This window comes from Pleurodeles waltl, chromosome 1_2, assembly GCF_031143425.1.
Source record: "Pleurodeles waltl isolate 20211129_DDA chromosome 1_2, aPleWal1.hap1.20221129, whole genome shotgun sequence".
Taxonomy (NCBI): Eukaryota; Metazoa; Chordata; class Amphibia; order Caudata; family Salamandridae; genus Pleurodeles; species Pleurodeles waltl.
Genome location: NC_090437.1, coordinates 965,381,993 through 965,406,982, shown reverse-complemented (window position 1 = coordinate 965,406,982; position 24,990 = coordinate 965,381,993). Strand labels below are relative to the sequence as shown.

At 45.1% G+C, this 24,990-nt stretch overlaps 1 protein-coding gene across 19 annotated transcripts in view; it reads right to left on the bottom strand.

Moving 5' to 3' along the window:
* The window catches only part of CLOCK (clock circadian regulator), a 1,126,282-nt gene extending 1,102,474 nt beyond the window's left edge, over nt 1-23,808 (bottom strand). For 7 of the 19 annotated variants that reach the window (XM_069200989.1, XM_069201022.1, XM_069201091.1 and 4 more), the window contains exon 1: nt 23,581-23,728. The gene's annotated coding sequence lies outside the window, so the exon portion shown is untranslated. Of the gene's footprint in view, nt 1-23,580 lie in introns of all 19 variants that reach the window. The other 12 variants (XM_069200973.1, XM_069201038.1, XM_069200981.1 and 9 more) reach the window with 6 other exon arrangements.
* Nucleotides 23,809-24,990: the final 1,182 nt, after the last annotated feature.

The window sequence follows — 24,990 nt, the reverse complement described above, 5'->3', positions numbered from 1 at the left end:
GAAAACCTTTATATTTCCAAAATGGGCACAAGATAAGGTGTTGAGAAACAGTGTTTTTTTGCACATCTCTGAATTCAGGGGTGCCCATACTAGCATGTGAATTACAGAGCATATCTCAAATAGACGTCTTTTTTACACACTGTCTTGCATTTGGAAGGAAAGAATGTACAGAAAGACAAGGGGCAATAACACTTGTTTTGCTATTCTGTGTTCCCCCAAGTCTCCCAATAAAAATGGTACCTCACTTGCGTGGGTAGGCCTAATGCTTGCAACAGGAAACGCAACATGGACACATCTCATTTTTACATTGAAATCTGATGTGTTTTTTGCAAAGTGCTTTGCTGTAGATTTTGGCCTGTAGCTCAGCCGGCACCTAGGGAAACCTACCAAACCTGCGCGTTTTTGAAAACTAGACACCTACGGGAATCCAAGATGGGGTGACCAGGTTCTGTTACCCAGAATCCTTTGCAAACCTCAAAATGTGGACAGAAAAAACATGTTTTCCTCACATTTCAGTTACAGAAAGTTCTGGGATCTGAGAGAAGCCACAAATTTCCTTCCACCCAGCATTCCTCCAAGTCTCCCGATAAAAATGGTACCTGATTTTTGTGGGTAGGCCTACTGCCTTGAAAGGAAATGCCCCAAAACACTATCTGGACACATCAAAATTATCAAATACAAAACTACCTGTTTTTGCGGTGGGCACCTGCGTTTTTGGTCCTGGGCTCAGCAGCCATCTAGGGAAACCTACCAAACCCAGACATTTCTGAAAACCAGACAACCGAGGGAGTCCAGGGAGGTGTGACTTACGTGGATCCCCCAATGTTTTCTTACCCAGAATCTTCAGCAAACCTCAAATTTAGCTAAACAAATCTCATTTTTCCCACACTTCTGTGTATGATCACCGCACCGGGACCAATTTTCTACCACCCAACATTCTCCTCCATCTCCCGGTAAAAATGATACCTCACTTCTGTAGGTGGACCAAGTCCTTTTGACAGGGAAGAGCCAAAAACAAGTCGAAATTGAGGGGGAACCAAAGCAGGTCCAAAAGAGCAGTTTGGAAAAAAACCCCCAAAAAACATTTTTAGGCTGACAAGCGCAGCAGAATTTTTATCGGTATAGATGAGACAACGCTGGGTGGTAGGAATTTTGTGGATTCCTGCAGATTCCGGAAGGTTCCATCCACAAAAATGTGGGCGGAATGGGCAATGTCCTGCAAAGTTGGAGGTTTGCAGGGCATTGTGAGTAGGAACATGGTGTGGTGTGCATGTGAAACACACCACCCTAGAATCACCCAGATGTTTAGTTTTCAGATGTGTCTAGGTCTTGTGGATTTTTCTACATGGCAGCGTGCCAAAGTCCATAAAGTGCCACCCTCACCATTCCAAGTGGGACGAATTTGAGAGTTAGCCAAGCTCTCATGGCCCAATTGTAAAACCAAAACCCAAAATAATCAAATGTCCTCTTGCTTGCCGTGGGATAAGATGTTTTATTGTGCGGGGGAGCTGGAAGACTGTTAGCCCCTTCATTTGGGGTGGGGACATAAACATCCCCATCCCGTACTGGTTGATAGCCACCACCCAACTATTTTTTAATTCCCTAGCATCTAGTAGACTTTCTCCCCCCCCCCAGGGTGTGGGTCGGGGGTAATTGCCCTATCTGCCCACTGGTGGGCAAAACAACTTTGGCCCCATTTATTTGGGGTGGGGTATGGCCATACCCCCAACCTGTTATTCTGAAGAAAAAAAAAATCTTCCCTGGTGGGATTTCTGCCCCCCTTGGGGGAAGATGGGCCTTCCAAAAATAGGTCAATCTGCCCCCACAGGAGGCAGATATGGCCAACCGTAATGTGCCCCCATGGGGAGTGACCTTTGCCCAAGGAGTTGCCCCCTAAACAAAACACACACATACACACCAATCCCTGGTGCCTAAGTGGTTTCTAATAGAAATAGGCTGATCTGCCCCCAATGGGAGCAGAAATGGCCTAAATATAATTTGCCCCCTAGGGGAGCGACCCTTGCCTAAGGGGGTCGCGCCCCATCTCTAAAAAACAAGAAAGAAAAAAAAAAAGAGATCCCTGGCGCCTAGAGGTTTGTGCCACCCCTTGGGGGCAGATCGGCCTAACAACAATATGCCGATCTGCCCCCGCAGGGGCAGAGACGGCCTTGAAAAGTATTGCCCCCCTGGGGAGCGACCCTTACCCAAGGGGTCGCTCCTCTTATGCCCGTTTCCTTTTTCAAAATAATCCTTGGTGTCTAGTGGGCATTTCAGCAGCCAGATCGCTTCACGATCCGGCTGCTGAAAAGCTCTGAGAGACTTCAAAGGGAATGAAATTCCTTTCCTTCCCTTTGAAGCCTCTCAGGCCCCTATCACATGATCGGAAGAGAAATTGCGAAGGGAGGCGGCCTCTGATGAGGTCAGCGTGCAATCATCAGATGCCACGGGGGGAAATAGGGGGTGGAAGGTGAAGCGACTCACATTCCAGCCCTGCCATGGGGGGTGGAGGGGGAAGCCCACGGACGAGCTCCGGTGTCAGGACATAATGGTTACGTCCTCGGCAAAGGAGCACTGTGTCGCGGGACGTAACCATTACGTTTCCGGCACAGAATCGGTTAAAGGCAGTCCCTATGTTAACCTATGGTAGAGATAGGCCTTGCAATAGCGAAAACCGAATTTGACAGTATTTCACTATCAGGACATGTAAAACACACCAGCACATGTCCTACCTCTTAAATATACTGACCCTGCCCACAAGGCTACCTAGGGCCTACCATAGGGGTGACTTCCACATAGTAAAAGGGAAATTTGGGGGCCTGGCAAGTGGGTACACTTGTCAGGTTGCATTGGCAGTGCAAGACTGCACACACAGGCACTGCAGTGGCAGGTTTGAGACATATTTACAGAGTTACTCATTTGGGTGGCTCAATCAGTGCTGCAGGCCCACTACTTGCATTTGATTTACAGGCCCTGGTGCACTTTACTAGGGACTTACCAGTAAATCAAATATGCCAGCCATAAATAAACAAATCACCAATACAATTTACACAGGGAGCACTTGCACTTTACAGGAGGCCAAAAGGCAAAACAAAAAGGGGAAACACGCCAAAGTATGCCAGGTCTAACACTCAGGAACCCGAAGTACTTATTTTATGGGGATAAATTATCCAGCGATACTTACAATATGTAGTCTGGAGGGTGTGGCTGGCTAGGACTCATAGTTCCTCCCTCATCCATCCTGTTGCTGACGAAACTCTACCCGACGCTGCTCGCACTCCTGTGATCCTCACTGCCGTACCCGCTCACTTGTTGGAGCAGACGAGAGTAGATGACGAAGCTATCGCGGGCCCGTCCCTGGAAGTTTCTTGATCCGTTTAAACGATCCAGATCCCTGACCTCCAAGCCACAATTGTAAAGCTTATAATCTTTAAGGTCATGCTCAGCACTCAAATTTCCCTAGGGAGAACCCTGATAGGCCGTGCTAGTGCTCCTCGGGTAGCCGGGGAGTATGACACACAGTCGAGGGGTTGAACTCAGCCTCTGCGGCCAGTAGCTGGGGGTATTTAGCCTGCATTTTAGCCGATAGCCTTTAACTGCAGTATAGTCCTTGTAAGAGACAGAAGACCGCAACAACAGCAATCCTTGTTTATTTGCTGGTGGAGGAGCCAGCAGTGGTGGTAGGGGCCAAGCGGCATGGTCTAGTCGTGTGGCTTGAATGGAGGAAGTGACTGATAGTGGAATTTTGCATCTATTGCATCTGTTGCAAAATGACCTGGGAAAGTAAGCCTGCTGTTCAATACTGGGGCCACAGACCAGTGCCAACATTGTTTTTTATATGACTTGCCGTCTTAGGGAACTTATGTAGTACCTTGCAAGAAAACTGAATAGACTTACAGATAGGGGGAAGAGGCTGTGACAGAGGACGGTGTGAAAAGATTAATCAATTTAAATAAAAAACACAGAGTAGACATGCACAAAGGAGGGGCGAGGAGGTGCTGTTATAAAAATACTCCTGGCCCATAAGCTTATTCGGTGTGACAACTTTGAAAGAAGCATCACAGGTACCCGGAAGGAAAAAGGAATATAAGTGTACCAGGAAAGGAAGTGGTGACCTCTCGGGGACTTTGGAGGAAGTAGGAATGATGCCACTGGGACAATCCATAAATGTAATAGGAAAGTACTTTAAAAAGGAGTCAAATGGCCACGGCCAGTCCAAAGAAATGGGTGTGAGTTTGGGGGGGGGGAGGTAATTGGAAACTTAACTTTGTTGGAACAGGTTTGGAGCATTCCTGAAGGAGAGAGTTAGATTTGACAACATTGGGAAATCCTTTATCAGAACTATATTATCCTCCTTGCCCCAACTTTCTACACTTGTGATGAAAAGATTTATAGAGGATAATGAGGGCTCAATCCTGGAAAAGGAGGTCGTCTTTCGAGAGTAATGGAAGTGTGGAGAGCAGGTCTTTGGATAACTTAAAAATAAAGGCCAATCGCATTTGGGTCCTTCCTCCCCCTCACAGACCTCCCTGGATTCACTATTTCAGCAATCCGTTCCTCATTCATGCAAGAGGTGATGTTTTTAAATGCAAAACACTTTACAAGGAATTTTAGAAGCTTTGATGGTAAATAATGAGTTGGTGAAAGCCCAAAAAAGTCAACTGCAGGTGATTGCTGGGGAGTTCAAACAAATTAAACATTACATGCCTACCTTAGTTAGACCCATGACCGAAAAAAAGTATCAAGTGGTATGTGTGTCTGCAGAAGCTGAGCAGCAGACCCCATTAATAATGTTCATCTACCATCTGTATATATATATCTCAAAACAACCCATGTTGATTATAAAACATGGGTGTACCAGGGGTTCAAGAGTTACATCCCTTGCACAAAAAGGATTTTCAAGACAAAGAGGATAATTGGTAAGAAAGGAGATGCAATGAGGAAGGTTAGAAAGGAATTAAGCCGAGCCCCAGAGCTCAAAACGGGAGGAAAAGTGATAGTAGAGTGAATAGAGTGGATGCTAGAGTGAAATCAGGAAGGGATGTCAGATCTGATCAACCAGGAGAGAGTGGTGGGTCATTAACGTTACACAGGAGAGACAAAAGTGAGGGGAGGTCAAAAAACGATAGACCAGAAGGAGGGAATAAAAACTGGGACAGCTTGTGGGTCTTTTTGGAATCACAGCAAGGTTTTAATGGTAAGAAATGACTAAGAAAACTCAAGCGGTTGAATAGTCCCCATCTTCTGCACTCACTTGCCAAATGTCCGAGTCTGAGTGAGATATCATCAGGGGATATAAAGCAGGTAGGATTTGTAACAAACAAGGAAGGAGAAAAGGTGATGAATGTACTGTTTCACTCTGAATTTGTAAAATTGAATATGACAAAAGCGGAGGAAAAGCTTCTAAGGGAACAGATAACGTGGGCACATGTGAGTGAGTTAGGGAAGGATAAACAGAAGGTCCATAACCTCCTGACAAACCACGCTAGGCTAAGTCTAAACCAAGTAAGGATATGTTTACAGGATTTTCACTGCAGCAGAACATCTGTAAATTCAACGGAAGGTGGTCTTGGGGTGACTGTTTCAAGTGGAGCCAAGGGTCTAGAGGTAAGAGACCACTTTGAGTGTTTATCCGACTCCACATTGAGTCTTGAGGCTAGCATAGCCTGGTTCTTCTGTCTGTGAATATGGGAGGGGGGGAAGGAATTCTCAACCCAAAATTAATTCAAAGAAATGTTGGAAACGTATGAGGTCATGTATGTGCAGGAAATCTGGCTCTGCAAAGAGCCCACACCAGCAGACCGGTTCCTATTGCTTTCAAAAGATGCAAGGCATCAGGGCTCAGATCGCCCAATGGGCAGGCTGATCACGCCTGTCTTGACAAAAGTGGCCAACACAATGATCAACCTAAATGTTAAAAGTCAATGGATCTTGGCAGGCCAAGCACTGAGAAGGAGGCAAGCAAATTAAGTTAGAGAGCTAAGATGATAGACGTTGGCTTTTGATATTGGACACTGTCATTTATGTCTCTAAAATTGAATATTCATTCTCAGGAAGTACGGTTTATGATTCAGAAAAGAAAATGCATTGGGTAGTTATACGAATTGACATTTAAGGTAATTTAAAATGGATATTGTAAGTTCGGACATTAAAAATTACATCATTGATATAATGAAGGAATTAATGAACACTAGAGATTATTAAGTAATAAGGTATATAGGATGAAGTATTTATTGAATTTTTATCTATTACGATCTTGATGGAATTAATATGAATATTGTGTAACTATCCATATCGTTATGTTGTCTTGTTTAGGTGGTTTCACGAATGGTACCAGAGATGTGGTAAAAACAATTTTAAAAGTAAAATAATGTGAGAGATGTAATATTGCCTCACTGATTGTGGAGACTGGCAGATTTGTAAATATAAGTAAGCAAAAAGAATGAAGTTGGTACAAAGAACTAATCATGTGACATACAAGGGGAACCTAATATGGCAACTGCTAGGTTGACAAAGGCATAAACACCGAAATGCGTTCCTCTGCATGTCAATAAATAGAATTTTAGCATTTGTGGAGTGCCGAATACTTTTTTGAAGAAGAAAAAGCAAGTGAAATTATTTGCCGCAGTGGCGTGCGTCCGCTACCACCTGTGTTCAGGAGCGGATGAGTTACGCCGGGTGAAGTGACATTATATATATACACACACATACATACACACACACACACACACACACAGACCTGCAACCTATAGAAATGGTAAAAATGGCCAGGTTACATTTATTTTTCTTTTAAATTCATGACAATCAATCAGTTCATGTTATTCAAGAAAAAAGCTGACTATAGGAAGCCTTCCACAAACCTTCATTTAAAAGCAAGAGGAAAGCGAAAATGAGACAGTGTTAACCAATAGGCTGTATTTAAAGAATAAGTATGAAACTGGCATTGTGCCTTCACGAACCTCACAGTACCCTTGCATCTCATCATACCCTCAGGTGACAGTTAGGTCAGGACATTTCTACAGAAAAGTAAAGGATTGTGTAGACCGACAACTGTTGAGAGCTGTAATGACTTCAGTCCAGGGAGGTGAGTGGTCTTCTTATGACTTTGATGAGGATTCCCCTGGAAGAGAACTAGGATTACAGGTAATCAATTTATCCTTCCCTTCCAGGGGATCCTCATCTGTCGTTGTAAGCATTGACTAGAACAGCATGACTATCCCACAACAAGCGGACTCAGAAGCAAAAACTAGCTCATAACCTTTTAACCAAAATGATTTCTCAAAGAAGCTTGTCCTACATATGTGTCTGCCTTATCACCTGAATCCCAGGCTTAATGCCTTTGTAAACGTATAAGCAGACTTATCTCAGATATTGGTATGATTCTTAGCAGTGCTGCAGTAGTGGCTTTTCCCGTAGTAGAGTGCGCTCGTGGTCTAACAGGTAATGTCTTTTTAGCAAGTTGGTAAGAAAGCAGTATACAAGAAACAATTCATCTTGAGATAGACTGCATAGATTAAGCTAAGCTTGTCCTGCACTGGATCACAGTTTACAAACAGGTGATCTGTTTTCCTAATAGTCTTAGTCTTGTCTAAGTAAAATTTCAACACTGTTTTAACATACAGTGAATGTAGAGATCTTTAAGCTGGATTTGAAGGGTTAGGAAAGAACGTAGGTAGTGAGATAGTCTGATTAATATGGTACTCTGAAACTACCTCTGATTAATAACTGGAATGAGTCGTCATGACCACCCTGTTGAAATGAAAGACAATGTATGGAATGTCTGAACACAGAGCTTGAATTTCACCTACCCTATGGGTAGAAGTGATAGCCACCAAAAAAGCTGCTTTCCAGGTGAGATGCTGTAAAGAGGCTTTATGGATATGCACAAATGGAGGGCCCATCAATTTGAAAAGGACAATGTTGAGTTCCCCCATAAAGGGGATGGGTTCCTGACTGAAGGAAATACATTTTTTAGCCCTTCAAAAAAGTATTTTACTACTGCAAATCTGAAAAAGGATGTTTAAGAGGTAGATTTCCTATACACTGTAATAGCTGATAGATGCACTCTTATGGAAAAGAATTGTAGCCCAGATGTAACCTTATGAAGAAGATATGAGATAAATACATCTTGAAAAGCAATTGGGTTGTAACCATTTTGTGCATACCATAAATAGAACCTCTTCCATTTGAAATCATATGAATGTCTAGAGAAGGGTCTCCTAGCCTCCTTCCAAATATCCATGCAATTCTTAGGAAGTTCTAAATGTCCATACTGGAGAAATTCAGGGGCCATGCTGTCAAATTCAGGGAGGAGAGGTTGGGTTGCAGTACCTGTCTGCCCCAACGTAGACAGGAGATCCTGTTGGCAAGGAAGCCTCTTGTTGGGCCTGGAGATATAGTAGGTATATAAACCACCACTGGTGAGGCCACTTTGGGGCTATGAGAATCATCCTGGTGTGAGATCAGTATAGCTTGAGAATCACTGTTGGAAAGAGAGGTGTTGGTGGAAATGTGTAGAGAACTTTCTCTGACTAACTTATCAAAAGGGCATTCCACTGCAACCCTGGTTGGGGGAACCTGGACGCGTAGGTGTGACATTTTCTGTTGTTGACATCTGCAAACAGGTCCATGTTAAAATAGCCACACTCCTGGAAGATGTCTTGCAAGACTTTGTTGAGAACCCTGTTGTGATTGTCTTGGAAGTTGTGGCTGAGACAATCTGCCTGTACATTTTGAATTTCTGGCAGACGGATGGCCGTTATTGTGAGATTCTTTGCTAGTAGCCATTTTCAGATGGTCTGGGTTTCTTGGGAGAGAGGGCGAGCGAGTCCTCTCTGCTTGTTCAAGTAGTGCATGGTTGTCATGTTGTCAGTTTGGACAAGGATGCAGTATGTCTTGAGAACTGGAAAGAAAGATTTCAAAGCTAGATGGACTGCTCTGAATTTCAGTACATTTATGTGGTACGTTTGCTTTCTGTCCCACCACACACCCTGAGTCCGAAGGAAACCCATGTGAGTGCCCTATCCTTCCAGGAAGGTGTGTATAATCATTATTTGTGAGGGCGGTTCCTGGTGAAATTGTACTCCCACCATGACATTTGTCTTCGGAGACCACCACAGAAGAGGGTGGCATGCAGCCTGTGATCACCGGAGTTTGTCTTCCCAGCAGTTGGAAAGCTGGTTCCACTGGTTTTCCAAACACTACTGTAAGGGTCTCATGTGAAGTCTCACATTTGATACTATGAAGATGAAAGAAGTCATGGAGGCCAGAAGGGATGCTATCGGTCTTGCATAAGGTTGATAAAAACTCAAAAGACTGTGACATTTCAGAGTCAAGGATGACAGTCTCTCCTTCGGAGGATACACTCTTGTGGACTGCGTATCCAGTATGGCCCCTAACTACTGCATCTTTTGGACTGGATCTTCTGTTGAATTTTGAAAACTGTTCCCCAGACCCAGGATTTTGACACAACAGCAAAAACGTTACTTTGTTTCGGATGGAGAGGAGCTTTTTATCAGCCAGTCATCGAAATAAGAATACACAAAGATCTTCCAACTCCTTAAGAAATCTGTGACCATGGCCATCCACTTTGAGAATGTACGTGCAACTGATTTGAGCCCAAATGGGAGTACTTTGCTCTGGTAGTGCCGAGATCCCACCTTGATCCGTACAAATTTGTGATGCTTTGCGTGGATCGGCATTTGGAAGTATGCTTCCTGAAGGTCAATCCCACACATCCAATCCCTTTGCTGCAACTGTTAACAGATTTGGTGCAGAGCTAGTATTCTGAATTTTTCTCGGTGGATGTACTTGTTCAGTACTCGGAGGTCTAGGACAGGTCTGAAATCTTGCTTTGGTCCTTTCTTTTTTACTAGAAAGTAACAAATATAGATTCCTGATTCTCTTAGATGATACAGGACCTTCTCTAGGTTGACTTCCAATTGCAAGATGTCCAACTGGTGCAGGGATGTTTTTGCCAGAGGGACCGTCAGAGGAGGGGACTTGGAGTGTAGAGAATAGCCATTCTGCACAATATTCAAGACCTATCTGTCATTCATGAGGGTTGAATGATGGCTGAATGCAGAATGCCCAAGACAGAAAAAAGCCATTGCCTAGATCAAAGAACTCCGGTGGACTAGCTGGAACAGAAGATTTTGCCTCCTCATCCCTGTGGACTAAGAGTAGACAGGCTTCAAACAATCATAAAAATGTTACTAGACCTGCAGGTCGTGTAACTTGAATAATCTAATCAACCTAACTGGAATGTACTTTACCCGTAAACAGGTTTCAAATTATGTGATTATAGGCAAATATTTAGTTTACATAGTCGCCTTTTAATTAATTCTGTCATGAGTGCACCTTTAAATAGTTGAGTTCAGCATTTCTGCTGTATGATGAAAAAAACTCTTTTGTTTGATTAAATAGACTAAACATTTGCCCCATATATAATAAGAATCTAGTTCACTTATTTGGTACACATGATCTATGACTTGTCTCTTAGTTTACTAATATCATTGCCATCAGGGCAGGAGGGCTTCCCAGTTTATGTGTAAACACTCACTTTCAATAAATATATTACTAAAACATGATGCGGTAACACACTGTCATTTAAAGATAGTAAATTTCCAAGGAATATTCAAAAACCTTCCCACTAACTTGCAGCTTTAATGATAAAACTATATACTGTATTAACAATAATCTGCAGAGGTGTGAAATGTAATAAAATATTTGCTTGTCCACGGGACAGGTTGCTTCATAAATCTACCCGTCCTGTAAAAAATCTACTTTTCCTTTTGGTGCCATGTAGTGCAGTGACAAATTATGTCAGCAATCTCATTATGTAAGAGTTCTGATAATAGCCTCTGATTATGCCAGGGCTAATCCTACAGTAGGGCTTGAACACTAGCAATTTCAAGCCCTACTGTAGCAATTTCCTTATTTTGCCACCTTTCCGCAGATCTACATAATACTGGGGCTGAAGGTAATAGTAAGCAATAATTCCAGGGATGGAATGCTTTTGAGTCTGTGCAAACCTACTAAAATGCACGTTTTAAGGATTTTCACCAGCTCTTCTTTAATCTTTCCCCATACTGAAATAGGCTGAAAACTTACTCCTGACAAGGGCAGAAGCAGACGTTCTTCCAGGGTTGGGAACGAAGTGGTTGGCAGGGAAATGGGCCTGTAAACGCTCAATAGATTATTGTATGAGCAAATCTACGCATGCATATTTGCTCGTGCTAAAATATAGTTAACAAATATTTTGTAGGGGTATGATTTCCTGGTATACTTCTGCAAACTTTCAAAAGCCGCTAATGCAAAGACATGTACCATGGGTGCACTTTTGTGAGCTTCGTTAAGAAATGGGCCCCCAATTAGGTCTGGCATTAACCAAGACATTTTTTTTAAATTAAAATTCTATTACTCGCTCTATCCATCTATCGGCTGTCTTTACTGTGAGTAATTGCATTCTGTTCTTCCACAAGGAGCATATTGGCTAACAAAGTAGGTTTGTTCAATGACAGGAACTATTGTGGCAATGTGTGCTTTTTGAGACCTCTTTTTTTTTTTGCTTTTTGCCAATGTTTGTTACAACGGTGAGGGCCTGGCAGCCACCACATGTAGGAAGGTAGCCTCTTTCTAGCCTAGTTACCCCCACTTTTGGCATGTTTGTGAGTATATGTCAGGGTGTTTTTACTGTCTCACTGGGATCCTGCTAGCCAGGCCCCAGTGTTCATAGTGAAAACCCTATGTTGTCAGTGTGTTTGATATGTGCCACTGGGATCCTGCTAGCCAGGACCCCAGTGCCTCATAAGTTTATGGCCTGTATGTGTTCCCTGTGTGGTGCCTAACTGTATCACTGAGGCTCTGCTAACCAGAACCTCAGTGTTTATGCTCTCTCTGCTTTATAAATTTGTCACAGCAGGCTAGTGACTAAATTTACCAATTCTCATTGGCACACAGGTACACCCATATAATTTCTTTGTATATGGTACTTAGGTACCCAGGGTATTGGGGTTCTATGAGATCCCTATGGGCTGCAGCATTTCTTTTGCCACCCATAGGGAGCTCAGACAATTCTTACACAGGCCTGCCACTGCAGCCTGAGTGAAATAACATCCACGTTATTTCACAGCCATTTTTCACTGCACATAAGTAACTTATAAGGCACCTATGTGTCTAAGCATCACTTAGTGAAGGTTGGGTGCCAAGTTACTTAGTGTGTGGGCACCCTGGCACTAGCCAAGGTGCCCCTACATCGTTCAGGGCAATTCTCCCGAACTTTGTGAGTGAGGAGACACCATTACACTCGTGTACTACACATAGGTAGTGACCTATGTATAGCGTCACAATGGTAACTCCGAACATGGCAATGTAACATGTTTAAGATCATGGAATTGTCACCCCAATACCATTCTGATTCCAGATTCCAGATTCCACCCCAATTCCATGATCCCCCGGGTCTCTAGCACAGAACCCGGGTACTGCCAAACTGCCTTTCCGGGGTTTCCACTGCAGCTGCTGCCAAACCCTCAGGCAGGTTTCTGCCCCCCTGGGGTCTGGCCTGCCCAGGAAGGCAGAACAAAGGATTTCCTCTGAGAGAGGGTGTTACACCCTCTCCCTTTGGAAATGGGTGTGAAGGGCTGGGGATGAGTAGCCTCCCCCAGCCTCTGGAAATGCTTTGATGGGCACAGATGGTGCCCAGCTCTGCATAAGCCAGTCTACACTGGTTCAGGGATCCCCCAGCCCTGCTCTGGCGCGAAACTGGACAAAGGAAAGGGGAGTGACCACTCCCCTGACCAGTACCTCCCAGGGGAGGTGCCCAGAGCTCCTCCAGTGTGTCCCAGACCTCTGCCATCTTGGATTCAGAGGTGTTGGGGCACACTGGACTGCTCTGAGTGGCCAGTGCCAGCAGGTGACGTCAGAGACCCCCTCTGATAGGCTCTTACCTCTCTTGGTAACCAATCCTCCTTTCTTGGTAGCCAAACATCCTTTTTGGGCTATTTAGGGTCTCTCCTCTGGGATATTCTTCAGATAACTAACGCAAGAGCTCACCAGAGTTCCTCTGCACTTCCCTCTTCGACTTCTGCCAAGGATCGACCGCTAACTGCTCCAGGACGCCTGCAAAACCACAACAAAGTAGCAAGACGACTACCAGCAACATTTAAGCGCCTAATCCTGCTGGCTTTCTCGACTGCTTCCTGGTGGCGCATGCTGTGAGGGCTGTCTGCCTTCACCCTGCACTGGAAATCCCGAAGAAATCTCCTGTGGGTTGATGGAGTCTTCCCCCTGCTAACACAGGCACCAAACTTCTGCATCACCAGTCCTCTGGGTCCCCTCTCACCTCGACGAGCGTTGTCCCTGGAACACAGGAGCTAGATCCAAGTGACCCCCATAGTCCAGTGATCCTTCAGTCCAAGTTTTGCTTCCCCACGCTAGACTGCAAACCTGTGTACTGCGTGATTTGCAGCTGCTCCGGCTTCTGTGCACTTCGCCTAGCCTGGGTCCCCAGCAATCCGTCCTGCAGTGCTCAACCCTCTGAGTTGGACTCGGACGTCATGGGACCTTCCTTTGTGACTCTGAGTCGACCGCTGTCCTCAGATCTTCCAAGTGCCTGCTCCGGTACTTCTGTGGGTGCTGCCTGCTTCTGTGGGGGCTCTCTGAGTTGCTGAGCGCCCCCTCTGTCTCCTCCTCCAAGGGTTGACATCCTGGTCCTTCCTGGTCTCCAGCAGCACCCAAAAACCTCTACCGCGACCCTTGCAGCTAGCAACGCTTGTTTGCGGTATTTCTGCGTGGAAACACTTCTGCAACATCCAGCACGCCGTGGGACATCTTCCATCCAAAGGAGAAGTTCCTAGCCCTTTTCGTTGTTGCAGATCTTCGGCTTCTTCCAGCCGAAGGCAGCCTCTTTGCACCTTCATCCGGGGTTTCCTGGGCTCCTGCCCCCCCCTCCGGACACTATTGCGACTCTTGGACTTGGTCCCCTTGCCTTGCAGGTCCTCAGGTCCAGGAATCCGTCTTCAGTGCTTTGCTGGTGTTTGTGGTTCTTGCAGAATCCCCCTATCACTACTATTGTGTCCTTTTGGGATAGTAGGGGAACTTTACTCCTACTTTTCAGGGTCTTGGGGTGGGGTATCTTGGACACCCTGACTGTTTTCTTACAGTCCCAGCTACCCTCTACCAGCTCCCATAGGTCTGGGGTCCATTTGTGATTCACATTCCACTTTTGGAGTATATGGTTTGTGTTGCCCCTAGACCTATGTTCACCTATTGCATCATATTGTAATTCTACACTGTTTGCATTACTTTTCTTACTATTACTTACCTGTTTTGGGTTTGTGTACATATAACTTGTGTATATTACTTACCTTCTAACTGAGGGTACTCACTGAGATACTTGTGGCATATTGTCATAAAAATAAAGTACCTTTATTTTTAGTAACTCTGAGTATTGTGTTTTCTTATGATATTGTGCTATATGATAGAAGTGGTATAGTAGGAGCTTTGCATATCTCCTAGTTCAGCCTAGGCTGCTTTGCCATAGCTACCTTCTATCAGCCTAAGCTGCTAGAAACACCTCTATTCTACTAATAAGGGATGACTGGACCAGGCACAGGGTGTAAGTACCACAAGGTAACCACTATAATCCAGGCCAGCCTCCTACACCACACCAATAAAGTGTTCCAAAAGCCATGTCAAAACAAGACACTCCCTGACAAAACAAAAAGAGTGACCACCAATGTCGGATCGGTTGGCGTTGCCAGTGCTGGTTTATTTTCATGTTTCCGATAATCTTGTTGAAAATGGTTATACTGATTTTTCATTATGAATATGTTTTGGAAATACTAGCATGCATCAACACAGTTTACTAAATGATGTTTCAAAGAAATAATACCTAAACTTTCACAGTAACTAAGCAAAATGTGGTTTTCCTACTTGCATTCTTTTCTGAACATTTTATTTTGAAAGCAAAGAATCATCAATCTTGCTTACAATCTTCTGAAAACATTTCCATCTAATCAGAGAGCATTCTGAGAGCATTATAAATAGCCTCATATTGTTAAACTTTTCAAACGTGTGCAAACATTTTGTTACTGGAACCACTGAGAGGCCATCTAAGAGGCCTGTGGTTAGCCTGAACAAGGAGGTGAGAACCAAACAGGTTTGGTCTCAACATCTTCAGAGACCAGACTTCCCTCTTAATGGCACTACAATGATGTTCTCATGTTCAGAGGCATCTGTCTGAACTATGAACTGCTTAGAATAATCTGTAGCTTTCATAATGGGTGCTGAGCACATTGCTTCCTTTAGAGTATCAAAATGCTTTTGACAGCTCACTGTCCAGTTTATTTTCTTTGGCATCTTTTTGGAGGTCAATTCTGTGAGAGGTGCCACAATGATACTGTACCCCTTCACAAACCTCCTTTAGTACCCAGTCAGCCAAGGAATGCCCTGACTTGGGTCCAGGTGGTTGAAGCTTCCCAGTCCAGAATTGCCTGGATCTTGGATTGTAGTAGTTGAATTTAGCTTCCACTGATCAAGTGACCCAAGTATACAACCTTGCCCTGCCCTCTCCGGCACTTGCTTGCCTTGATAAGGAGGCCTGCATTTCACAGAGCTTCAACGACCTTGCAATGGTGGATCAGGTGATGCTGTCAAGTGGGGGCTAAAGACTGCAATATCATCAAGATATGCTGCACTAAAGGCTTCCACTCCAGCCAGGACTTTATTCACCAACGTTTGTAAGGTGGTAGGGGCATTCTTTAAACCAAATGGCATTCCAGTGAAATGGTAATTTCCATCTGGGGCCGAGAATGCTGATCTTTCTTTTGGGCCTGGGGTCAAGACTAATCTGTCAGTACCCTGATGTCAAATCAAACATACTGAGAAATTTGGTTGCCCCTAACTGGTCAATTAATACACCTGCCCTTGAAATTGGGTGTGCATTTGTCTTAGTGACAGCACTGAGACTCCTATGGTCCACACAACACCTCAGCTCTGGTTTACTTCCCTTGGAATAGGGTTTGGGTACTAAGACCACTGAGCTGGCCCTGAGACTGTCAGAGGGCTCAATCACCCCTAAATCCAGGATCTTGCTTACTTCAGCTCTGATGCTATCCTTCACATGGTCAGATTGTTTATAGATTTTACTCAACAGATATATGGTCACCGGTGTCCACATCATGAACATACCAGTTAGCCTGACCAGGGGTGAGGAAAAAGAGCTAAGCAGGCTGCTGTAGGACTTGCCTGCAGTCACGTTGCTGCTGGACAGTGAGGGTGTCTGAAAAGACCACACCATCTCCTGACCCATCATTGGGGCTATAAGAGAGGAGGTCGAGGAGAGGCTCCCTCTCTTCTTCCAGACCTTCATCAGAGACCATCAGCCCTGTCACAGAAGACTAAGGCGGTACACGTGGATAGCCCTGTGAGGGTTCCTGGGAGTGCCTAGGTCAACCAGATAGGTGAGGCCACTCCATTTGTGCTGGAGCACTCTGGGAGCCACGGGCTCCAGTACCCACACCTTCTGTATTGGTTGTAACCCCACCATGGCAGCTAGAGTTTCTAGAGTTCTTTGCTGGCCTCAAGGTTTTTGGATGCTTTTTCCATGTACTTAGGCATTCTAGAATGTAGACCAAGCACTTAGTCCATAATGTCTTGCACGGGCTCTTTGAGAAGTCTATCCAAGCTTCCCCTCACTAGACAGTGGTCCACTTACAGGATGACCAAAAAAAAGTTCAAAAAGAGGAAAAACCTACTCCTTTCTGTGGCACCTCTCTGTAGGTGGAAAGCAAGCATAGTAACAGGATATCCCATCTCCTCTTTAGTTTTTCAGTGAGACCTGCAATCAATCATGTCTTTCATGTTTTTTTTAATCTTTCAACTAAACAATTTCATTGTGGGTGATATGGGTTAGTAAACTTATAAGTCACTCCACATTCATTCCACATGGCTTTGAGGTATGCAGACATGAAGTTACTACCTCTGTCTGATATCACCTCCTTAGGGAAGCCCACTCTAGTAAAGATACTGAGTAGGGCCCTAGCAACTGCAGGAGCAATGGTAGTCCTAAGGGTTATAGCTTTAAGATACCTGGTGGCATGATCCACTACCACCAATAGAAAGCTGTTCCCTGATGCTGTTGGAGGATCTAAGGTCCCAACAGTGTCAACCACTACCTTTTCAAAGGGAACCCCCAACCACTGAAAGTGGAATTAAGGGGGCCTTTGGGTGGCCACTTGTCTTGCCACAGGCTTGACAGGTGACACAGGAGTTACAAAACAACTTCACCTTCTGGGGCATGCCTGGCCAGTAGATGTGAGGTAACTTGCTCCAGGTTTTGGTCTGGCCAATATGCCCAGCTAAGAAGATGTCATGAGTGAAAGTGAGCAGGAACTATATACATCTGAGGCACCACCGCTGTCCTAGTAACACCAGGTTTGGGTTTTCAGGCTTCAGTATATAAGAGCCCCTCCTCCCAATAGGTTCTGTGGGAGGCACGGACAGCTCCCTTTCCCTGGTCAGCAGCCTGACATGTGAGGCTCTCATGAGTGGCACAGGTCATCTGTCATTGGCACAGCTCTTTCCTAGAGGGCCCTGCAGTGCCTAGGAGCTCTGCCATGAAAGGTCTAAGTTCCTGGGGCTCAGTTCTCTCAAGGGCTGACAGGTCTTCTCCATCAGGAGAGGGGACCTGAGCTTGGGGCTGCTCAGAGGCTGGCTCATCAGACTTCCTGCCTTTTCTTGGGGGGGGGGGGGGGGAGTTTGGGCCCTTCTTCCAGGCTCATGCACCTCTTTTTCACCCTGGGCTTTGCATTGTACTCTGGTTTTCATACACATACATTCAGGTATACCCAGCATAACTGCATGGCTCTTTCTTTTGACCTCAGCCCTTGCTGAAGACTCCAGATCAATTCCTAGCAGACAGACTACATGAATTGCAGAGGATGCCACCATCTTCTTCTGGCCAGTAACGCCTCCCCACTCTAAGGACACCATTGCCATGGGATGGACCTTAGCTTGGTTGTCAGCATTGATGACGGTCAAAGTTTCACCAGTCAGATACTGTTCTGAGGATAATATTTTCAGTCACAATAGAGACACTTGCACCTGTATCCCTCTGTGCTTCAATTCTAATCCCATTAATATGAGCATGGTGTCTGTACTTCTCCAGATTACCAGGCCAGACAGCAAGGACAGCTACAACCATCCTGCCCTCAGAGACTAAAGTTGCTTCAGTGAGCTATCTGGCATGGTCAGGCCCCTTTGGGATCCTATATAGAGACTTACTACTGCAGCAGAAGCTGCAGGTGCACTAGGGGGATTCTTTTTTGGGACAGATAGGGTCTCCAGTTCGATGCCCATTGACCTTGCCAAGCACAGAGGCGTCTTACAGTCAAAGTTCTTGCCCTGGTACCCGCATTTGGTCTGTGATTTGTCCCAGTCCCATCCTCCTGAACAGGTTTTTGGGAACTTTTGGAAACTCTCTGTTTTTATCTTTAGACCGGTCACCACCTTTTACTTGGGGGTGAGGTGGGGGGCTTAGCAACGCCTTTATTTTGGTCACCCCCCACCATGAGTTGTCTTTGATACCCTAGTCTTGACCCAGTGGTCTCCCTTCTTTCCCAATTCTTGGGGAGAAATTGGACCTAAGTCTACAAGATACTGATGCAATTTTTCAGAAACACAGTTGTGCTTTCATAATAAGATTATGAAGCCCATCATAGTCTTGTACCTGGTTCTTTTTTAATCAGACACCTAGTGTTTGACTTACAAGTCAACAAAATCCACCCAGGATTGACTGGAGGTTTTTCTAGTCTCCCTGAATCTAATCCTGTACTCCTCAGTTGTGAGTCCAAATCCCTGAGACTATATTTCATTTTGTCTTAGGACTCACTATCTGCTCCAGTCAGTGTCAGGAGCTTATCCCTACACTTCCATGAAAACAGCTATCAGACTAGAGAGTCCCAATACTTTTGGTTGAGTCCTCATAGCACAGGCCCTCTTGAAGGCTGTTAACCATTTGGTGATATCTTCACCCTCTGAATATTTAGGGACAATCCCTCTGAGGGATCTTGGGGTCAAAAGCTTCCTCTTGCTCCCTATTTAAATGTTTTCTGACACCAGAGATTGACCCTAAGCAGGCCCATCTCAGCGCTTACTTTCTCTATAGTCAACAGTCTAGACTCTAACTCTATCCTCCTGGCTAGCTTCTGGAATTCAGCATCTTCATTGTCTCCATTTACTGGGGTACTGTCAGAAGTGCATCCAGTGGTGTTACTGTCTGTGGGGATAGAGAGATTCATCATCCTCTTCCACCTCCTCCTTGCTCTCAAGAGGGCCTACATTGCTTGTCACTGCGCTATCGTTTTCTGCAGGCAGCTGCTAGAGATGGGCTTTTGTGGGCTTAGGGCCCATGGCAAGTTTGCACGCTTTGCAGAGGGCCCAGGTTGAGCTCCTGCGATTAACCTGCTGCCTCAGCCATGGTTTTACTGAAGTTGGGACCTTATTAGAAACCTTTTAAAAAGCATTTTCAATGCAACGGGGCTTGCATTTGCTCGAGTTGGAGCTGTTTGTGTTGTAAACTCCTAACTTTTCTTGCCACACAAATTAAAAGGAAAAAACACAGCGCGATTGCGCTATGTAAACCCCAGCGCGATCACGCTGCGGGGAAAATTAACAGATAAAGTAGTCCAGAAACCAGGCTCAAAACATCGAGCCTCGTATGTTTCTAGTAGTTTACCAGTGCTGTGTAGGCGGGCTTAACACCGGAAAAGGCATGACGTATGCATGCCTCCCACAAATGAAAGCAAGCAGATTTTAAAGAGCAAGCTCAGGAACCAATAAAAGAGATTGACGTGACCTGGCAGTGGTTTGAAGCCCAAAGAGAGATTACTGTATGAACGGAGCGCTTTGCGCTCGCCCATAAAAATGTAAGTGAACTATTAAAAAGGCCTAACTTATCTGGATTATTTTAAATACTAAACAGTTTGGATGGGGGGGACTTAACAAAAGGCGCTACAGCTGACTTTAAACAGTTTAGAAAAATCAAAAGATTAGAAAAAAAAATTCTTAACTAAAGAATTTTGGATTCTTTCATGCAATCACTTATTAACCAAGTGGTACAAGCAAATGTCAAAGTATTGTATCCCACTGCTGCTACCAATGTAGAAAGCCGGCTCTTCATATAATATATAAAAATTGAGCTATATCGTGCAATGATTCCATCGGTTCCCTTACAAGTGGACAGGAGCTTGCTCTAGCAATCCCAAGGTGCTCTTTTAGGGGGTAGTGTGGTCGAGCAGCCTTAGGCTTATCCGAGAGGAATGTGAGACATCTGCAAATACACATACAGTTAATAAATGACACATAAGACTCAAGGAGATCCATACCAATTTACAAAAAAAAAAAAACAAGTATCTTTATGTATATTTAGGCCCCAGAATCAATATGATCAGGTAAGTACGGTTTGCAGGAAAAATCTTTATAGTTTTGAAAAGCCGACGCTTAGTGCAAATTCTGAAACGCTGCAATGTTATCCTATGGAGAGGAGAGAAAAGCAAAGATGTCAAAACAGGCACCGTACAGCGACTTGTGGGACCAATCTCCTGGACTTAAGGAGACTATTGGGCAAGAACCAGGTCCACACCAGCAGGTCACACCAGGAGGCACTGGGGCGGCCGGGTGCAGAGGTGTAATACAGCATTGGGTGCCCAATGTTATTCAATGGGGATTGGACCAGTCAAAAAGATGCTGCAGGTGAGGACTGAGGATCCAGTCAGGGAGAACCAATAAGTGGGTTCCAATCTTGAGATGTCCAGGGATACCTTGAGTCCTCTTCTCCACGGGTCACAGCAACGGATGCAGAGGTGTCCTGAAGCATTGGGTTTTCTCCACCGAAGCACTTACGGTTGAAGAGGCCTGCGTGGAGAGGCTGCAGATGTCGTCAGTGAGTAGACAGTGGGCAAGTCGAAGGTGGGTGCCGCCTCTGGAGGGGTGGGGGACCACACTGGCCCACTTCAATTCAGCTAGGCAGCACAGGTGCAATGGTGCTTTCCGGTGTTGGGTTTTCTGTGACCCAGTGTCCTCGCAGTTGTCTTTGGGGTGCCTTCAAGACGCAGAGAAGCTGCTCTGCTGCTCCACGGGAGTTCCTGGGCCTTTGTTGAAGGCAGGGAGACCTCCCAGGCTTTTGGAGGTATAGCAGCTTGCAGGACGTGTGAACTTTGGCACAAATCAGCAGGAACAGCAGACAAGCAGGCAGGGCTGGGGCCAAGTCAGGTGCTTCTTCCTTGGGCTTTGCTTATGTGGCTCTTGGGTGTCCTCCTTCGTAGGTCCACAGGAATCTGCTTTCTGGTACCAGTGTCTCCCCAAAATACTGATTTTAGGGGCGTTTCATGGAGGGGAGGACAGTAGCCAATGGACTACTTACTCCTAGGTTCACTACACCCCTATATGACTATTTCCTGTGGGAGGTAGACATAACCCAGTCCCAAAGTTCCTAAATCTGCCAACACCAAGATGGCAGCTTTCTAAAAGCTATGTCTACATCAGTCAGCCTACCTGGGGGGTGGACATCTCCCTGAATACTAAATTTACTGCATGTCTGGATTACTAGCAGATACTCATATGAGGGGGGCAGTATTTAAACACTGTGGTACATCTCAGTCATCCGACTGAAGGGCCAAATTGGATTTACCAACAACATACCGAAAAAAAGAACTGCTACTCCAATGGCGGCTTAAATGGAAGTCTATATTACAGTTGAAATATATGCTATGGTAATACTATTAGTAGCATCACTAGAATCACATTGTATCTGTGCATCTATTTTTCAGTCCTCCTGATGCACTGCCCCTTGTCCAAGTAACATCAGATTAACAGTAGCATAGGTTTACGTATAACCCTAGCATCATTGTTTTTCTCTTAGAGGGTGCAGTCAGAAGGACTACTAAGAAAAATAAACAAGCAGGTACAAAGACCTACCTACAGGTGTTACACTGAGGGGTTATCGCATAAATTACCTGGATTTCTCTCAGTCTTCCTTGAGTGCGCCTCTATCCAGTTACAGTGGAGTAAATCATTTTCATTAGCAAAAATTAGCAAACACGTGACCATAAGACCTTCTTCTGTTCTGCTAGATTGTCTCTCTGCAGCACCAACAGGAAAATACGGCAGCCTCATAGAACTGCGTATCCTATGTGTTTAATATGCTCTTTATTCCCTGCAGACATACTCTCAGTACCTAAGGGGGTGAATATGTTTTCTTCTCTGTCACTCTTCTCAGCAAAGGTCCCGAATGGGAACTAAGGATTTTAGTACTTGAACTGCTTACGGTAAAGAGCCCACTGGACATTTGGCAAGCGATAAAGGTCACTGGGAATAGATGGATCCTATAGAGTAGAGAACCTGTCCCCACCTAAAATAATAGAGTTAAATCTTACATGTATCTGGCAGGGTGAAATGCAAAGTCCGACTAACTTTACGTTTTCCCAAACAGTAATCAAACATCATTTGTATTTCCCTGAACTGCAAACAAGTGTCCACTGGATGCGTTCCAAAACCACATCAATAAAAGAAATCGGGAAGCCTATTGTGGGTGGAGAAGGGAGAATGTAAGGTAATGCCCTACAAAGTCGTATCTAAGTTAGTGCAGTTTAGATCCAAAAGTATTACGGATCAGAGCAGGAGAAAGCATGTGCGCTGTAAAATAAGCATGCAAACAGGGCAACATCCTGCAGCCTTGCTAGTCTCATTGAAATATTTTTTTTTAAAACGAGCTGCCATGTAATGCGTTTTAGAGGAGACGTAGGGTAAAACCATGCTGATGCTGGTGAATGTTGCAGTTCATCCACACATAAGGATTACGAAAATGGTCGAAGCAGGGAGACAGCGGCCACCGTAAAGTACACGAATCACCTATGCCTGATTGTCTTGTTCACACACTAACTAATTGTAGGTAAATATATAAAACGACTTCACTTAAAGGGCGCATACCAAAAAACGGAGCCACCTGTTGCACTTAAATAACATGTAATGACACCGCCATGTAAATATATACGTGACTTTGATACAGAGTACTCTATGTCAGCAATATTTCTGTAAACATTGTTTGAAAAACATCCTGCAGGTCATCTTCAGGAACACGTGATAAATTTAGAATACGTTTAATGTATAGAAGTACACTTAGAATTGGATGCAAAGGATAGCAGGCCTACAAAGAAAAAGGTTACTACTTCGTAACAAATGTACGCAGTCTACTGAAAATCACAACAGGAGGTTGAGTCGCCATCAGGTACCAGTCAGGACAGTTCCCTCGAGACGCTGGGCGCTGCAGTGCTCCACTAATTCCACTCCTTCCCCGGCTGCCGGCAAAGAAAAGTGGGTCACTGGGCCTAGCAGGGAACCCTCCCACCATTCTCCTGTATGCCGGTCTATTCTGTTCCTCTTGCTGCGCCCACCGCGCTATGCCAGGATTTACAGAGTGGAAAACAGAGAGCGGGCATAAACCAGCCGGCTATCTACCAGCCCGACCGATGCCTAGGTCTGTGCTCTCCGGGCAGTGTCTACTGAGCGCATAGATACACCTACCCGCACAGAGGCAGCACACTCAGACAGAGATGAGGAAGTGAAGCCGTCTTTGACCCCCTTAGCTGGAGTTCAAACCCGCACGGGACCCCCAGCTGCGACGGGCGGCCGGTGGCGGCTGTCAGTGCAGTTCTCCCATCCTCGCCAGTGCGCATGCCACAAGCAGTCAGTGCAGGTCTCCCCCGCCCCCTCCACTCAATGTCAGTACGCATGCGCCCGCTGGGAGGAGACAGAGAGATTCGGTTCGTTGCTTTTTTTGCGGTAGGTTACTGTGTCTTATACAACGATATTACGATTCTAGGCTAATTTGCACAAGTCGTCTCAGCCGTTCCCTTCCCAATATTTTTAACTCTGCTTGTTAATACTTAGCGAGGTCTTCGAGTTCATACATACGTAGCGCACTTCTAAGTTGAGACATACATAGCGTCACAGCGCACGCCGCTGTTGGAAAATACAATATCATGAATTTGCTAAGTCTAAAGCAATAGAAAACTTAAAGATGCATAAAGTTTGCGTAAAATAGTTCCCTATCCCTTCCACATTCAACCAGCAGTACTTTAAATAGAAATACGTCCACAAAGCCAATACATTTGCTTTCGCACAGTTCACAGAAGTAAAAGACAAGACTTAGCCAAATAAAATACCCCCATGTAGTGGCTTGAGTAGGGCCGTAAGCCCAGTAGTGTCGGTGGCCGGTGACAAAACCGACCATGCGACACCTCGTTTGTAACAGGGGAGTACCCAGGCGTGTTTAGCCTGGATAACTCCCCTCCTATTGTGACCCTCATGGTTTCCCCCGCGGCCTCTGGCCCGGGGGTATAAAATAAACGAGGGCGTGGTCTGGGGCAGAGGACGTGTTGAAGTAAGCCTCAGCAAGGCCTACTAGTGCAAGGGGTTCACCTTTTTCTGCACAAAGTCCTCAGACCATGTAGGAAGAAGTTGGCACGGAAACTGGAATAAAAGACAAAAGTTTATTAACCTCATGAGGTGGTACTACAGTTCAAACAGCACCCTTTGGTAATGTCTGAAGTAGCACACTGAACTGAGAGAGCATGGTCCTTTTATACCCACGCAGGGGCCAAAAGGAGATGGTACAATTATGGAAACAAGACTCATATACATGTAAGGTCATGTAGAAAATGCACAGTCGACAAGAAGGAGGAGCTAACAGTTTCCAAGGACTAACAGCTGCAGACCGTACTGAGCATGCGCAAAAGTAAGAGACGCTAAATATAACTCGTCACTAGGCAGATTTCAAGAGCAGTTAACAGAAAGGTAGGACAGAGCACGTGTTGAGCACATGGCAGCATGTAGCAAAGAAAATGGCTGCCATGAATACAAAATGGATTCCGCAAAATGTTTACAATAGTAACTAAATACAAAATGTCTTCTGCTAATGCTTAATCTAATCAT